Here is a 12,975-nt window from a genome sequence, read left to right as displayed (position 1 = left end):
TAGCTTAATGACCGGATCTCGTCCATGTTACCGCAGCATTTAATTATTTAAGAGAGAGATGTGGTGTGCGCCACCTGTCACTGAATAATGTAAACTGTGTTCTTTTTAAAATGAAATGTTCACTCTACAGCGGAGTGTGCGCTGATATGAAACTTCCTGGCAGATTAAAACTGTGTGCCGGACCGAGACTGGAACTCGGGACCTTTGCCTTTCGCGGGCAAGTGCTCTACCAACTGGGCTACCCAAGCACGACTCACGCCCCGTCCTCACAGCTTTACTTCTGCCAGTACCTCGTCCCCTACCTTCCAAACTTTACAGAAGCTCTCCTGCGAACCTGCAGAACTAGCACCCCTGAAAGAAAGGATATTAGGTAGGAGACGATGTACTGGCAGAAGTAAAGCTGTGAGGACGGGGCGTGAGTGGTGCTTGAGTAGCTCAGTTGGCCTCCGGTTCCATGGTGTAATGGTTAGCACTCTGGACTTTGAATACAGCGATCCGAGTTCGAGTCTCGGTGGAACCTGACTCTGTGTTTTCCCGCGCGCCAAGACCAATGCTGTTACGTGGACCCGTGCGCATGCGGTACACTACTTATTTGACGATGGACCTAAAGATGTATTCGACTTTTGGAACTACCTACAAGAACGTCATTGCAAGATCGTACGGAACTCAAAATACAGACAGTATTTTTCTAACTACTTAGGGAGTGCCCTTCGCGACCCTCCACGCAGCTGGATCATCAACAGGTAGGAGAAGACACCCATTGAGAGAGCGACTAAGTTCGATTCTCGGTGTAATAACATGATATACGTGAAAACGTACCTGGATGATGAAGCCTAAGGAGAGTAGCGACACACCCTTCTGCATCCTGTATGAAGCACTCTTTTTTTTCCATATACATTACCTCGGTGTAGGAACGAGCCGAGATATTGCTTTTTTTATATATTCAGAGCACGATGCGGTGCTAGATACATTTATTTCTGTCGTGGTATAAAGTAAAACCACTTTTACTTTGTATTAAAAACCGTAAATAAAAATAAATAAATAAATAATGATTCCCACAAAAGATTTCCCCTTCCCATCCTTGATTCCTTGACGGACGGGAGGGACACTGTGACCAGGCCTCGGGTTACGACCCGTGATCACTCTGCCTTCCCCGACCTCCACCACCTCAATAAAAAAAAAGGTGGGGGGTAGAAAAAAAAGAAAAGAAAAAAAAGGTTGGTCGAGCACTTGCCCGCGAAAGGCAAAGGTCCCGAGTTCGAGTCTCGGTCCGGCACACAGTTTTAATTTGTGTTCTTTTTGTGAGTGATCGTATTTTAATGGGTTGTGTATTGCATTTTAAGAGGTGATAATTGAGGACTAGCTCAGCATTTGCCCAAACGAGTATGAGAAACCGTCTCAAAACCATATTCAGTGGCTAGTGCGCTAGCCACGGTCGTTAATACGGCCTGCGGATTTGATCCTGGTCTGGCTCAACCTCCCAGTCTCGTAAGCTACCGAGTTGCCCGTTACTCTATACAAGCAGGCCTTTTCCAGTCAAATACATAAAAATTTGCTCACTTACGCGGATTATAACCAACATGCGTTAACGGTGTCCTCTTTGTTGGCAGGCAACCATACATTGTGAAGCATGCGACTGTAGTTAAAATTCAACGAAATTGGACAAATGACAGTGCAACAGCTAATTTTCTGCCATACGGTACCGAACGAAATGGATACCGAACGTTTATAGGCTCGGAAAACTTGGATGAACAATACTGAAGAGAAGTGTTCAGGAGGGCACATCCAATTCGAACGGAGCACATCTGATTCGAACGATATCATTACATACGGCACTCCACACCTCACGACTTATACATGTGACCATTCTCACCAAATGACATAATTAATAAAAATGGTTCAAATGGCTCTGAGCACTATGGAACTTGACTTCTGAGGTCATCAGTGCCCTAGACTTAGAACTACTTAAACCTGTCTAGCCTAAGGATATCACATACATCCATGCCCGAGGCAGGATTAGAACCTGCGACCGTAGCGGGCGCGCGGTTCCGGACTGAAACGCCTAGAACCGCTCGGCCACAGCGGCCGGCTGACATAATTAGCTGAAGTTGCGGAGATGATGGTGCATGATGGTGAACTGTAGTAGGTGTCATGAGCTTCAATTAGACCGAATATTAATCCCATACAATACATCTACGATGTCATCAACTTATCAGTTCGGCCACGCAGTGTAGCCTCGCGGTTGTACCCCCCCCCCCCCCCCCCATCTGCCCTTGGCTATGGTGTGCCATCTTTGTGCCGACATTTTAGTGCAGTATTTACAGTGAGTGTTCAGTGTTGTGTGTCTTTTCCGAAGTGTTGCGAACGGACATGATACTGTCGCTGGGTGTGATTTTTATATATCTTGCGAACAGAAGCCAGATTGTCGCCATGTTTTTTAATTGTCTGTCTACTATGTTACCTGTCTAATTCCTGTGCATTTTATTAGCGTTGCCAACCCTTTCTTTTATGTTTTAACTTTCGACAATTTTCCGCCGTTTTACAATTTAAGTCACCGTTTTATCGCCTCCTTTTATTGTTTCTTATCTTCTTCTCACGTTTTAAAAAGTCTGTAGGTTGCACAGCAGCGTAATAAGCTGCTGCCAGCCCGTCCTGATGGGGTATTGAAATACAATAAAGGAAAAAAAAATTTGTCTAGCGATCCGAGAAACAGCTTCCTAGGCGCCCCATATTACATGATTGGGCAGGATACTACACTTACCACAAACTTTAAAAAAAAAAAAAACCTACCAGCTCAGATCTCAGCAACCACATGCTCGTAACTTTCAATAATTTCCTGTCCTAGACATGGACATTTGGCGTTGCCTGCTTTTGACCGTATGTCAGAGTTCTCTAGAATGCCTGCCGTGACAAGCTGCAGCGTTTTTGCATACTATTGTGGACCGACGCAGTATTAGACACACAGCCATACTAATTTCGTTTTGTGGATACAGTTCTCCGCTAGATCAGTTTCTCGAGCAGCTGAAATCTTAGAAATACTGAAAAACTCACACGTCAAATACAATGTTTTAAAATTAGCTGCGGCTATTAATATCGATAAGGTGTTATATCTTTCGCCACTCTACACACCCACGAGAAAAACATGTGGTACCGCCTTTCGTTATGTCGATATTTCGTGCTTTCGAACTGTGTTCATTGTTCGAGAATATATTTTCATTTTTTTCACTAAAGTATGATGAAGTGACTGTCAGAATAAAAACTTTTCACCAAACATATATACTGAATTAGAGTTTACACACATATTCAGTAACTCAATGTTGATTAAGTTTGTGTCTTTTTCATTGACCAATAAATCGGATTACTTTCCGGTCTATCATACGCTTCTTCTTAACTCTAAAAAGGCTGCCGCCAGGGATGTCTGAGGTTCTCATGTGAGGTGAACGGGATATTCCGCTAAAATGTCCACCTGTTTGCGTCCAGAGATAGCTGACTTTTGAGCTGTCCAAGCACGACTCACGACCTGTCCTTACAGCTTTACTTCTGCCAGTACGTCTCTCCTACTTTTTCAATCTTTGTAGAAGGTCCACTGCATCCCTTACCGGGCTCTTTCTCCTGGAAGAAAGGATACTGCAGAGAATGCAACGTTTATGATTAACTGGCGTCGTGCAATTCGATATGCTGTGCAACACGACTTAAACTGCGTCGCATACTGCGATATGGTTACAAGCTATTTATGCGGGAACAGTATGGCCATGTTTCATTAGTTGATCGTAGCAAGGCCATGTGTGGCATCGTTACTTTTCTTCGCCACTGACTGGTCAGAAGTAAGGGACAGAGACTCCACGGCAGATTGACAGCGACCTCGGTGGCGTACACCCCGAGAGCGGTCGTCAGTGGGAGGGAAATGGTAGCGGACGTCGTAGTCTGAAGAATAACAAATCCCATCACCAAGAAGGAGTTGTGCGAAGTAAGCGAAAATTGGTAGACATGGTTCTTCATTTGAAAGATGACGACTATTAAAATTTCGCACCAGTCGTGTAACAGGGGCGCTACTGGCGCCACTATGAGAATGCGATAATAGGGCCCCTGCTGTTCCTTATCTTGGTAAATGACATGACCTCCAATGGGCACACCTTGCAGTTTACGGATGATACAACCTTGTTCTCAAAGGGAACGAATGCTGAACAGGCAGTCCAACAAGCAGAAGTCTTGTTCAATGAAGCTAAGGCGTGGTCTATCATCAACAAAATGAAAATTAATGAAGAAAAAACTCAGAGGATTATATGCAGCCTCAGCAATACTGGAGCACTGGGTAACGCAGCACATGTTAAATTTCTGGGCTTTCTCATTGATACCAAATTAAGCTGGCAACAGCACACCAAACATGTATGTTCCAAACTTTCACGGGTCCTGTACCCCTTGAGGAAACTGAAAAGTATAGTACCAGAACAGTATCTTCTAACTGTGTACTATGCAATGTTCCACAGCCACATCAGTTATGGGCTGTTGTTGTGGGGCCATTCTACAGGCTGCAAGAATGTGCTTTTACTGCAAAAGAAAGCAAATGAGAATCATTTGTTGTTATTGTTGTAGTCTTCAGTCCTGAGACTGGTTTGATGCAGCTCTCCATGCTACTTTATCCTGTGCAAGCTTCTTCATCTCCCAGTACCTACTGCAGCCTACATCCTTCTGAATCTGCTCAGTGTAATCATCTCTCGGTCGCCCTCTACAATTTTTACCCTCCACGCTGCCCTCCAATACTAAATTGGTGATCAAGATCACAAGATAAGTCGTACGGTCAGTATTGCCTCACGTGTTCCAACATTTCTACGCAATTCAAATTGATCTTCCCCGAGGTCGGCTTCTATCAGTTTTTCCATTCGCCTGTAAATAATTCGCGTTAGTATTTTGCAGCTGTGTCTTATTAGACTGATAGTTCGGTAATTTTCACATCTGACAACACCTGCTTTCTTTGGGATTGGAATTATTATATTCTTCTTGAAGTCTGAGGGTATTTCGCCTGTCTCATACATCTTGCTCACCAGATGGTAGAGTTTTGTCGGGACTGGCTCTCCCAAGGCTGTCAATAGTGCTAATGTTGTCTACTCCGGGGATCATTACTTCAAGCAAAAACCACTGTAAACCAATTTTCACCACGTTAGGAGTTCTGACTGTTCACAGCCAGTATATACTGAACTGCCTCTTCCACGTAAAGAGAAACCATGATATTTACAGAAAGATAAATGGAGTTCACAAATACAGCACTCGCAACAAAGACAGTATCGACATGCCAAGGTGTCGATTAGCGAAGACACAAAACAGATTCCCAATGGTGGCCCTAAAATTGTTTAATGCTCTACCTGATCACATTCAGTCTTTACCATGGGAGCAGTTTAAAACTATTATTTTGTGTAAGCTAAAAGAGCAACCTTTCCACAACATTGAATAATTCTTCCCAGTAATAACATAGTTTTTACTTGAGCTACAGCTCAGGTCCATGACACCAACAGCAACCGTTATATTTAATTTCATTATATGTGTAGGTTAGAGTCGTAGCTCACATGCTCCAAAATAATGAAAACTGAGATGCCGACATATTCACATATAGCTTTATACATAGAACATAATTCACGAAACAGTTATTCTCATTTGGCACAAGGTCCTTGAGAAAACCGGTGTTAAGCTTTATGGTTAGTTTCAAAAGTCTCATGATTGGCGGGATCTTGTGAGTTTTGTCCGGTACCTCATCTTGACCAATCAGCGATTAGCTCACTCGGCGCCGTTTTCTTGTGTAGTAGTAAATATTGATGCCATTGGAGTGTGTTTTCTGTTCTGTTCAGTGATATAGACACAGAAGAGTAAAATTATTTTCAGTTTTAGGAGTGAATCTCCTTCAAATCTTCAGTTTTATTTTAGTAGCTTATTTTCTTTTGGTATTTGATAGTCGCTTTTGGTATTTGATGCTTAACACGTTTGAATTATTTTCCTGATTATAATATTTTACTTTTCTTTGTGATCAATAATTAGTTCTGATGAATAGAAAATTTGTAAATTTCTTTGATCATTAAACTGAAGAAATGTCACGGTAGACATTTATTTTATGAAATTGCAAACGGTATTCCAAACTAGCGAATATCTTTTGTAAACTAATACAAGCAAAGTCCATAAAAGATGATTAATTGGTATTTATCACGATTAACATCGGAATGTAATATTATATATACGCTGTAGAAGAGAAAGTGGCTTGCAGTCGGAACCGAAAAGTGTTGCATATCGAGTCGCAACACGGTAGTTCCCGCGAAACCAACATCGTCCAAACAGCTCAGTACCAAAACTCACAAGATCCAAAACAGGGATTGTCAAAACTTACATGTTGCATAGCTCATTAACAAAACTCACATGATCCATAATATAACTTTAAATAATTGTAATTTCTCAATAAACAAACGTAATCTGAAATATACATAATGATTTATAGCCATTATTCTTGCACATACTGATGTCAATATATGGGACATGCACACGACGCGTGTAAAACACGTTTTTAGTCATTTGTGAAAATTTATGTTTTTGGAGCATGTGAGTTATGCTTCTAAGCTAGTCATATACCTGTATCTATTTTATAGTTGTGATATTATTGTTATCTAATTTATAACTTAAATTACTATCATAGTAGAGTTGTATTCATGTATTTTGATAATAATGTATCTTGACGCTGTCTGTCCAGCTGTGGCTGGTGAATGAAATAGAATTGGTAATAAAGGTAACAAATCGGGCAACTGTGATGAGCGATAGCTTTGAGATTGGACGTAGTTAGTTGATGTTAGGAGAGAATGCCTTTAAGACGACGAAGATGCGGTTATCAACTGCTCACTGAGTTTGAACGAGGTCATGTAATAGGACTACGAGGGGCTTGATGTTCGCACCGGGGTATTCCAGAAATACACGGTAGGAATGTAGTCACTTTACATGACTGCTGTCAGCTGTGGTCACTGGAAGGTACCGCCGCAAGAAGACCGGGCTGTGGACGGTAGCGTGCAACTACCGAGAGCAAAGGTCGTCGGCTTCGGCGTATGGCTGTGGAGCAACTTAATGCAGCTGAAGCAGCAGTTCGAGTAGCTGTTGGCACCACAGTGACACAACGAACTGTTGCAGATCGGTCTCTTCTTCGAGGACAGCTCCGAGCCAGCGTCCTTTCCATTGATCCCAGACCACCAGCGTCTGCGACTTCAGTGGTGTCAAGCGAGAGCTCATTGGGGGGCGTAGTGGAGATCTGTTGTGTTTTCTGATGAAGGCCAGTTCTGACTTGGTGTCAGTGACGGCCGTGTGTCGATTAGGAGGACAGGTGAGTGCCTGCTATCAACTTGTCTGTGGCCTAGAAACGCTGGACCTACACTTGGAGTTATGGTTTAAGGTGCGGCTTTGTGTGAGAGCACGAGCACTCTCATGTTTATCCCACGCACCCTGAGTGCAAATTTGTACGTCAGTTTGGTGATTCGACCTGTTGTGCTGCCATTTACGAACAGCATTCCAGGGGATGTCTTCCAGCACGAGCTGGCCGCAGTGGCCTAGCGGTTCTAGGTGCTTCAGTCTGGAACCGCGCGACAGCTACGGTCTACAACGGTACTTTGCGAGCACGCGTGTCAATTAGCATCATATTAATTAAAATCGGGGATAAATAGACGTTATTTTGGAAGAATTAAAAAGGGGAAAGTAATACGAAACTTTAATAATTGCACAGTATTGCTAAGAAGCAATATAATGAAAAGTAATAAAAAGCAGAGTAGCAAAGACCAAGCGGGACAGAAAGATATAGGGGCGCGTTTGTCTTTTAATACATATACAAGAATATGTAACACATATACATATACATACGAAAGAGTACATATAAATACATAAATAAATAAATAAAATACATATAAAAGAATATGTAACACATAACCTGCAGTTATCGCGATCGGGCTAGTCGATGAAAAAGCGGTACACGACTACGAAATTCGTTAAGGAGAATATTTTAAGACTCTTCAAGCACGTTTAAAATACATTACGTGTGATGAAGTGATCAGAGACATTTATTGTCGGGTGAAGTGAAAATGATTCCGACAACATTATTTGAACTTTGTGTTAGCTGGGAAAAATACTCTTGGGAAACTATTACGGTTGTGGAACCCACGAAAGTTGTACGCAACGGAAAGCTGCATTTTTTAAAACTGTGAAACGCGTGTGCGCGGAACATTAAGAGAATCTTATCCTTGGACGGTTGCGGGGGTACTCATACAAACAACGCGCCAGCATGAAAATAGTTCGCATATTAACTACCAGATATTAATTAACGGGGACCTAAAATACTAAAAACAGTGCATACTCCGTTAAATTGAACCCTGCGTGTGAAAGACAATCACATTGAACATTTCAAGAGCGAAGAATAGACATTTAAGTGCCGAACTGAGAGCCTGGGTCGTGTCCATATTTGGACATTATATGGCAAGCGTTATTCAGAACACGATGTCGACCATTCTGATACTGAAAAGAAGGATAGGATCATCACCTCCAATCCCGTATCATATTTTCTATTTAGTTAATGAAAAGAAATGTGTTAACAAACAAACTACATTTTCAATTTTATCCACGATTTTGGCTTCATTACGTAGTCTTGACTACATGATAAACTATATCTGTGGAAGTTATATACAAGGTATCGTCATAATATTTAGCCAACCAATATTGTGGGTCACCAGAAATGTAAACGCATGAAATTGTTCTTACAGCGGATGTATAATGTGTGAGTGCGACGAACTATATTGAGAAACTGAACATCCATACGTACTTGCATGTTTATCTGCGAAAATGGTCCTTGTCGTAACATCAGCATAGAGCTCGAATAGAAACGCTGGAACTTTGCAAACCATTCAGATTAATCGAACATCTAAATACGCATAATGCTGGTATCACCAGGATGTGATCTTTCTCCTCACCCCTGTAGCAGTAATTGATTTAAGAGTCAGCCGGGAATAACATTTAAATTGACGACCATTGAGCTAGCGTCACGAATTTTCAAACGTCCACTGCCATGTATGAAGGCGAGTGACACCACGAGTGCCAACGTCGATCGAGGGGTGTCGTCGTGATGGTATTGAATGACATTGAGCGGTCACAGGTCGCAGGTTCGAATACTGCCTCGGGTATGGATGTGTGTGATGCCCTTATGTCAGTTAGGTTTAAGTAGTTATGAGTTCTAGGGGACTGATGACCTGAGATGTTAAGTCCCATAGTGCTCAGAGCCATTTGAACCGTCTTCCAGCACGATGACGCTCGCCCACATACCGCTGTTGTAACCCAACTTGCTGTACAGAGCATCAACATGTTGCCTTGCCTGCTCGGTCGCCAGATCCGCCTTCAATCGAGCACGTAGGGGACGTCATCGGACGACAACTCAAGTCATCCACAACCATTTTTAACCGTCGCTGTCTTGACCGACGAAGTGTAACAGGCTTGTAACTCCATCTTACAAACAGACTTCCGGAATCTTCTGACACAATGCAAGCATGTTTGCACGCTTGCATTCAACAGTGTGGTGGTCATATCGTTTATTAATGTAGCAGCATTTCATAATTGCAACGGCTTTTCTTGCGCTTACATTAACCTATGATCCTGCAACGTTAATTACTTTAAGACATTACCTAGACAAACATATTTCTGAAATTTCATTCTCTAATTATTTATTTCTTGGTGTTGCGATGATGAAATGTTATTAAACATTGCTGTGATTCAACATTAAATTCAGTTTGATACGTTCGTTGCATGCTTTCCGTTTAGAAGGTCAAACGAGATAGTCATTTATGCGAAGATATGATACAGGGTGACAATTTGGTTTTGTGTAGCAGTATGCTAAGGTGATCATACTCTGAAAAGAGTTGCAGTCAGCATTGAAACTGTGGAATAAGTTCATGGCATCCCTTAAAAGATGTTAACATACATTTTACTGCAAAGTAGACGTGCGTGTCCCTGCAACAGTTCCATAGAGCCAAATCATCAATATAACAACGACTGTGTATGATCTTCTGGATGACGGACACAGGGTTAGAAGCCACACGGTGAGCTATCAGAACGTGTGCCTGCCTGCCTGCCGTTCACACTATTTTCATAACACATAACTGATGCAAATCTATCTGCATCCGATACAGGCTGTCATACACATAGTCAACAACATAGAAGAAAGCCAGCAGAAGACATCACTGACTTCGATTTCTAGATATACACTGCCCCCCTCCTTCCCCCCAAATGCCACACCAGCAGCTACAGTAAAAAACAAAGTGTTCTAGATTAATCTAGTTTAATCTAGTTTAAGACTGTTGAAGTAACATTTCTCTATATACGTATAAACGCTTCAAGATGAACAGAAAATGTTCGAAACGTGTTGCATTATGTTAGATTAAGCATAAAATAAATAGTGACTGGTAGCAAAAACTTGAAACAAATAATTATCCCACACAGTCAGGGTTCACAAACATAGCCATTATGGCTATGGCTGAACATAATTATAATTGACAGATCCGCGAATGCACTGCTCTTTTATACCTTGTGTACAAGATGCTGCCGCCATCTTCGTATGTGCATATCGCTACCCCATGACTTCTGTCACCTCAGTGCATACATAACCTATTGACAAAAAAAAAATTCTTCGATTTTCCCTCTCCTGTCACGGATTAATAACACACACAGAACTGTTCTTTTGTGAGATTTGGTATTCTAGAGGGAGTAGGGAATGCTGTTCGTGTCTTAGCAGCTATGTTTCCAGGTTAGATGTGGACAGGTGGAGAGAAACGTAGCTTTAGAGTTTTGGAAGTGTAGGAAACACAAATTCTGCGTGATAAGCTGGTAGAGTAGTGTATAGAAGTTCTACGTCGTCAAAGACATTGTGTTGAAATGGATGTGGTAGGCGGCAGGTTTGTTGGTGCACTGTTCCTGCGCTGCTGTGGCTCTTGCCTGAAGAGCTTCTGGTTCGCTGGCGCTGCTGCATCACTCACCATCGTCGTGACGGCCGTAAACTGTCTGTCATCCTAGGAGAGACTCGCAGCACAGGTGCAAAACCTGTCTGCGGTCAGTTTGTAATTAAACTCCAGTGCTGGAAAATGGTGCTAAGTGCTGAGGAGGGACAAAATAAACCACTTAGAGGCAACACAGCATTTACTGAGTAGGTATAACACTAAATGTGTTGTCGTACACACACATACCATTAAACTAGTATTACAATGTATAGTTATGTACTTTTTAAACTACAGTAACGGCCTTGACAATTCTCCTGGAGGAAAAAAGAAGAAGTGAATGGAGTAACTGAACGAAAGAGAGACCAATAGAAGATGCTGAAAGCAAGAAGAAACGTCGCATAAATACTAAACCAACTCACAATTATTACTTTACTATGGTAAAAGAGACCTTTGGAGAAAAGAGAACCACTTGCATGAATATCAAGAGCTCAGATAGATACCCAGTTCTAAGCAAAGAAGGGAAAGCAGAAAGGTGGAAGGAGTATATAGAGGGTCTATACAAGGGCGAAAATATTATGGAAATGTAAGAGGAGGTAGATGAAGATGAAATGGGAGATGTGATACTGCGTGAAGAGTTTGACAGAGCACTGAAAGACCTAAGTCGAAACAAGGCCCCGTGAGTAGACAACATTCCATTAGAGCTACTGACAGCCTTGGGACAGCCAGTCCTGAAAAACTCTACCATCTGGTGAGCAAGATGTATGAAACAGGCGAAATACCCTCAGACTTCAAGAATAATATAATAATTCCAATCCCAAAGAAAGCAGGTGTTGACAAATGTGAAAATTACGAACAATCAGTTTAATAAGCCACAGCTGCAAAATACTAACACGAATTCTTTACAGACGGATGGAAAAACTAGTAGATGCCGACCTCGGGGAAGATCAGTTCGGATTCCGTAGAAATACTGGAACACGTGACGCAATACTGGCCCTAGGACTTATCTTAGAAGAAAGATTAAGGAAAGGCAAACCTACGTTTCTAGCATTTGTAGACTTAGAGAAAGCTTTTGACAATGTTGACTGCAGTACTCTCTTTCAAATTCTGAATGTGGCAGGGGTAAATTACAGGGAGCGAAAGGCTATTTACAATTTGTACAGAAACCAGATGGCAGTTATAAGAGTCGAGGGACATGAAAGGCAAGCAGTTGTTGGGAAGGGAGTGAGACAGGGCTGTAGCCTCTCCCCTATGCTATTCAATCTGTATATTGAGCAAGCAGTAAAGGAAACGAAAGAAAAGTTCGGAGTAGGTATTAAAATCCATGGAGAAGAAATAAAAACTTTGAGATTCGTCGATGACATGCTAATTCTGTCAGCGACAGCAAAGGACTTGGAAGAGCAGTTGAACGGAATGGACAGTGTCTTGAAAGGAGGGTATAATATGAACATCAACAAAAGCAAAACGAGGATAATGGAATGTAGTCGAATTAAGTCGGGTGATGCTGAGGGAATTAGATTAGAAAATGAGACACTTAAGGTAGTAAAGGAGTTTTGCTATTTGGGGAGCAAATTAACTGATGAATTAGGTTAGAAAATGAGACACTTAAGGTAGTAAAAGAGTTTTGCTATTGGGGAGCAAAATAACTGATGATGGTCGAAGTAGAGAGGATATAAAATGCAGACTGTCAATGGCAAGGAAAGTATTTCTGAAGAAGAGAAATTTGTTAACATCGAGTATAAATTCAAGTGTCAGGAAGTCGTTTCTGAAAGTATTTGTATGGAAGTGAAACATGGACTATAAATAGTTTAGATAAGAAGAGACTAGAAGCTTTCGAAATGTGGTGCTACAGAAGAATGTTGAAGATTAGATGGGTAGATCACATAACTAATGAGGAGGTATTGAATAGAATTGGGGAGAAGAGGAGTTTGTGGCACAACTTGACTAGAAGAAGGGATCGGTTGGTAGGAGATGTTCTGAGGCATCAAGG

General features: G+C 41.8%; 1 protein-coding gene and 1 non-coding gene across 2 annotated transcripts in view; one reads left to right on the top strand and one right to left on the bottom strand.

Annotated features, from left to right (window-relative positions):
- LOC126335447 (G-protein coupled receptor Mth-like) overlaps positions 1-12,975 on the bottom strand; it is a 682,281-nt gene that overhangs the window by 314,692 nt on the left and 354,614 nt on the right. The window lies entirely within an intron of this gene.
- Trnaq-uug (transfer RNA glutamine (anticodon UUG)) lies at positions 449-520 on the top strand. The gene has a single exon. It is a non-coding gene; the product is annotated as a tRNA-Gln (tRNA).

Source organism: Schistocerca gregaria, chromosome 2 (genome assembly GCF_023897955.1).
Source record: "Schistocerca gregaria isolate iqSchGreg1 chromosome 2, iqSchGreg1.2, whole genome shotgun sequence".
Taxonomy (NCBI): Eukaryota; Metazoa; Arthropoda; class Insecta; order Orthoptera; family Acrididae; genus Schistocerca; species Schistocerca gregaria.
Note: the sequence above shows the minus strand (reverse complement) of the source record. Positions and strands in the feature narration are given on the sequence as shown.